The sequence below is a fragment of the Condylura cristata genome, unplaced genomic scaffold, assembly GCF_000260355.1.
Source record: "Condylura cristata isolate star-nosed mole 26May11 unplaced genomic scaffold, ConCri1.0 scaffold00007, whole genome shotgun sequence".
NCBI lineage: Eukaryota > Metazoa > Chordata > Mammalia > Eulipotyphla > Talpidae > Condylura > Condylura cristata.
This window is the reverse complement of record NW_004567108.1, coordinates 2,263,906-2,269,334: the sequence shown is the minus strand read 5'-3', so window position 1 is coordinate 2,269,334 and position 5,429 is coordinate 2,263,906.

The window sequence follows — 5,429 nt, the reverse complement described above, 5'->3', positions numbered from 1 at the left end:
AAAAATTTAACTGATTTTTAAATAAAATCCGTATCGCAGCGGCGCTGGCTGACGGCCTTGCTGGCGCCCTGGAAGCAGAGCTGTTTCCCTTGAGGCTGTGGCGTCCACCCCCACAGCCCCCACACTCGGCCCCCAGAGTGCACTGTGCTCCCCCCACCCCGCCCCTGCCCCTCCCCGGGGGCTCAGATTATGGGCAGCTTCCAAGGGCTGGTTTTCAAGTCTGTCTCTGTGGCTGTCTGGGTTCTCAGAGTCCACACGTTCGTGCCCCCTTGGGGTATTTTTCTTCTCTTTCATCTTCTCCCTACAGCGTTTCTCCAGCTTCACCCTGCACCTCTGGCCACCTGGGAAGGGCTTCCAGAGGCACCCCTTCCGAGGGATGGGGGGCAGACGAGGGTCTGCCTTGCCGGGTCTGCACCTGGGGTGGTGGACGGTGGAGCAGCCAGGAACTGGCAACCCAGGTGGGGGCTGGCTCCTGGGTGCCCAGGAGGCTTCCACTGATTTCCTCTGACCGGGGCATCTTCACCAAGGCAGGCCTGCTGGGCTCGCTGGTTTCTCCAAGAAGTTATTTGAATTCATAGTTTCGTGTCGAAAGCAAAATATATGAGTATATGAGAGAAACTGATAGTCTCATTCATCATCAAACTCATCAATACATAGTTTACTATAATTTCATAAATTCGCATGGACTAAACTCATGAAAAAATGCAGAGGAAGTAAAAATAAGAGATAAAACTTGCCCATTTTAAGGGAAGATAGTCCCATTTTTAAAAGGCCGGGGGATAGTTCTGTTTGATGAATTTTTTGCCAGTGATGCAGTCTGAGGCGACAGCCTCGCCATCATTCTTCATCTCTCTTCTCCTGCGGCGGCTGCTCGCACCAGGGTTGTTTCCCCAGCTTTTGGGCCTGGGGTTAGCGCATTGGAGAGCCCTTAAATGTACTCGCACAATTTACGAGTTAAGGAGGCTTCCTCATTGCCATTTTTGTAAATAACTCCAGCAGGTAGAAAGACGGCACTCCAGGCCTCTGCCTCAGCCTCCTCGTCCCTGAAATGGAAGAAGAGAACCGCTGGCTCCCGCTGGCCTCCTCAGCCTCAGTTTCCCCCCTCAGCGCGACCCTGTCTTGTCTGACCGGGCCATGTCAGGGAGTACGCTCAGTCCAATGTGATCGGGAACACTGGCCGCGGAAGCAAATGAAACTCCTGAGAGGGAATGACAGGTGAGGCTGGCTTTGCTCTCAGTGCTAGGTCGAGCGGCCTCGGGGGCAGGGCGTCACTGTGAAGACCAGCGCGCTTCCAGAGCACTCGGCGCAGGTCTCAGTTCTTTAAAATGGCACACAGCAGTCATACTCGTTGAAATAAAAATGAGAACATACCAGGCTGGCTCAAGGAATAAATTCACCCATTACTTCATTGCCTGGAGAAAACAGAAATTAATTTTTAGAGGAATATTCTGCCCTCCTGCCCTGTTCTGGTTAATTCTCTCCACACACAGGGCACCATTGTTCTGAGTTCTATTACCATAGGCTCATTTTGCTTATTCTAAAACTTTATATAAATGCAATTATATAAAGTTTGCACTCTTATGTCCAGCTCTTCCCGCTTAACCTGATGTTTAGAGATTCATCCAGTTTTTGCAGCAATAGTTTTTTCTTTCTTTTTCTAATTCTGAAAAGCAATCCATTGCTGACCCCTTTCCCACGTGCGTGGATCTCGATGGGTCCGAATGTTTCTCGGTGGACATTTGCTTTCTTTCACACTTTGGCTATTATGAAGAATGCTGCCAAGAACATTCTTGCACAAGTCTTTTTTTGTGGGCACATGTTTTATTTCTCTTGGGTAGGAGATAGGAGTGAAACTGTTGCATCAAAGACCTTGTGTGAGTTTAGCTTTAGACTAAGTCGACAAACTGTTCTCCAAAGTAGCTTATCGCTCTCACCCCCTGTGTGCTGTGCGACTTCCATCTGTTCACGCCTCACTAGCACTTGATTCAGCTTCATTATTTTCTATTAAATTCGGAGACAATTGGGATTTTAACTTCACCTTTCCATGGGGGTTAGATACTTATCCCAACACTATTCATCAAAGAGGCCAAGATCTTTCCTTTGTTTTAAAAACCCAACATATTTAATGTACATTTTTCTTTTTCTGGACGATCCACTCATACCCCTGCGTTTTCTGAGGTCAGTATCACCCAGTTTTAGTTATTATTGCTTCGTAGTACATCTCAATAGCTGACAGCGAAAGGGCTCCTCTCTCTTCTCCTTTCTCTTCTCCTTTTATTGGTTTGAAACGAGTTCTAGCTACTCTTACACATTTGATCTTTCTTTAAGCCCAACATTATTTTCCTAAAGATTTGGTAAATCAAGGAATAATGGAGGGATAGAAAATAATAATGACATTGTTCCAGTCTTCAGTAAGTGTCTACCCAAGAGACTTATAGTCCAAAATCTTATTAAAAAAAAAAAAAAAAAAGCATTGTATTATTCTTACATGGCAAATGTAAGAAGGGATTTTTTAAAAATTCCATACTGAGCTGAAACTCAGGAGTCTTTTTCTAATTAGACCTTCAGGCACCATGGAAATTCCCATGGAAAGTAATTTTAAAGTTCTCAACTTCCTAGGATCTATTTTTGGAGGGGGACTTACATTTCTTGTTAATCTGCTCCAGATACGACTGCGGCACCCTCAGGGCCGCCCCCGAAAGGGCTCCACAGCCACTCCCTACAAGGCTGCCCGGTCAGTGGGCTGCAGGGGCAACCCCATGTGGAGACCCCAGAGGCTGGGAGGCTCGGCTGTAGGGGAGGGGACAGGGTATGGCTCCACCCAGATGAAACAGTGGACACCGGGTGTTTGGGAGTCGTCCTTAATTTGGGACAATTTTCAGAGATACGTATACAAGTTTAGGACAGTAATGGATGTCATATCTTGTGGCTTCTTTTTCTGGCATGTGTGGGAGGTCAAGACTGTGAAGTCCAAGTAGAAGAAGAGCTGATGAAAATATGGAGAACTCAGAACTCTGTGTCTTGGCAGTGGGAATGTGAAAATGGTGCAGCTGGTAGCTTCTCGGAAAGCAGTGATCGTGACCCGGCGATCCCACGCTGCCTGCATGCCCAAAAGAATTTGAAGTAGGTACGGAAATGTACCTGTGACGCCGTTTACAACAGCATTACCCAAAAGGCAGAAGTCACCAGTTTGCTACTGACAGAAGGAAGAGTGAAGAAGAAAACGTGGTCTAGACATATCACATCACTGAGCCAGAGAGAAGTCTGACACGACAGTGGGAGAAACTCGGGGGCTGAGCGTGGGGGGAGGTAAGTTCACCATCGAAGGGAAATACTGTGTGATTCCACTCACGCGAGAGGGTGGCAGAGAGCGGGCCAGCAGCTGGGGGAGGGGCTGAGGCCTTCCTGTTTAATGGGGACAGAATTTCAGTTGTGTGTGATGAAGAATCTTCTGGAGATGGATAGTGGTGGCGGCCTTACAGGAAGGTCACTGCGTTTAGTGTCCCTGAGCTGGACAGTAAAAGCTGACCGAAGTGGTGAATTTGTGGTAGGTACATTTTACCACTCTTAAAATATTTTTTTAAGTGATGAAACAAAAAGGTGCCAGAAAATTCAGATTCTGGGAATCCTTTAGGTCGGTCTATTTGTCAAGTATATTAAACACGAAACCAAAAAAGGCCCAGATTTGGGTGAGTAAAGACAGCGCGGCTGCGTCTCATTTGTCCATCGCTGTGGGTGCGGCAGAATTAGGTCGAGGCATCTGGTCCCTAGGGCTCAGAGCACTGTGCACGCTCAGGGGCCCTTCGGGGCTCCACCTCTTCCAGCTTCTGGTTGTTCTCTGTTCAGTCAGTGGACGCAGCGGATAGGTTTTGTGAGCCCTACTCAGGTCTGGTCACATTCCAGGCACTGGAAACCCGTCCCAGGGACACGTGCAGGGATGCTGGGAAATGCAGTCCAGCTGTGTCCAGGAAGAAGGGGGTATTCCTGAGAACCGTGGGTCTCTGCTGCAGACATCGTCAGTCGAATCTCGTAGCAGGTATATCGGACCGATGAGTTGCTGGGAAAAGAGCAGAAGCATTCCCACCGCTCAGGCCCTGGAGGAAAGACATTTCCCAGGGGAGCACGGATGTCGTAGCCACAGCTCAGTCGCACCTCCCAGGTGTGATCACACACAGTCAGGTGATTACTCATGTGATTCCGCTAATCCACATTTTGAAGCAAAGATGGATTGCTGCAGCCAGACTGCTCCATTCCCACCCAACATTCTGGTGAATGATAGTTCATGGCCCTACTTGTCACTGACGTGAGGCCAAGTTCACAGACAGTTGCTTGGCATTGCAGGTGCTGAGAGGCATAGAATACCGGGTGGGGAGGGGAGGCACTCAAGTTCTTTTTTTTTAAAGATTTACTTATTTATGCACATAGAACTGGGGTACAGATCAGAGGTGCAGGGGCAGTTAAAGGATTCACCAGACAGAGTGGGGAGCAGAGCAGGCAGATCAATAAGGCACACTGCTGAGGGGAGCAGCGGGCAGGTCAGGAGAGGTCTGCTCTACCACGTGGGTCACCTTCCGGGTGGGGATCGAACTGGCGCTGAAGCAGCTGCGGCCAGCTTGCAGTGCTGCGTCCTGACTCTTTGTGCCACCAGATAGAGCCTCCTTCTCAGGTTCTAAACAGCTTTCCCATCCAAGGTGGGGTGGGGTGGGGTGCTGAGGTTTGGAGGCCGCCAAGCCCTACCCTTTGCAAAGGGCCCTTAGAACGTTCTCCAGTCTCAGCACTCACCAGAACGTATGAAAGCTATGTGTACACAGAGCAGAACCTGCTCACCAACTGCAATGAGCTGTAAACTCACCTCTACTGATGTTATATAGAAAGCCATGAAAGGTTCGGCTTGGGTCACAATCTTCAAAAATAAGAAACCTTGAAAATCAGCTACACATTTTTCCATTAAATATGCTACACTGATATAAAAATCATTGTGAATGCGAATCACCCATTTATCATGTTTGTCAGATCAGAATTCAGAATATTGGGTGATTCACATTTTTCTGCTGGAAGGTAATTCACTGTGGGTTGGCTACTCTTCCCCAACCCAAGTCTTTATTCTCTTCCATGCCAATACTATATGAATAATTATTGACTCCGCTATTTGAAGCAGAAATCTCTGGGCAGATTTACATTAATTAAATTTAGAATAAACATTGTGGATCTATTCAGTGATGCATGTACGAAACCGTGTCATCTCTCGCCCCAGGTTGCTCGGCTGGCCCGTCGGATGGGGTCTGATAGAGCTTTGGGGGTTTCTTCTACAATCCAGCACAGCAAACTCTTTGGATACTTTTCAGTTTGACTCTGCCAGAAGCCAAGGAGGAAGTTTTGGTACTTTCTAAATCGAACCAGCATCCACTTGGGAAGTATCCCCCCAGCCA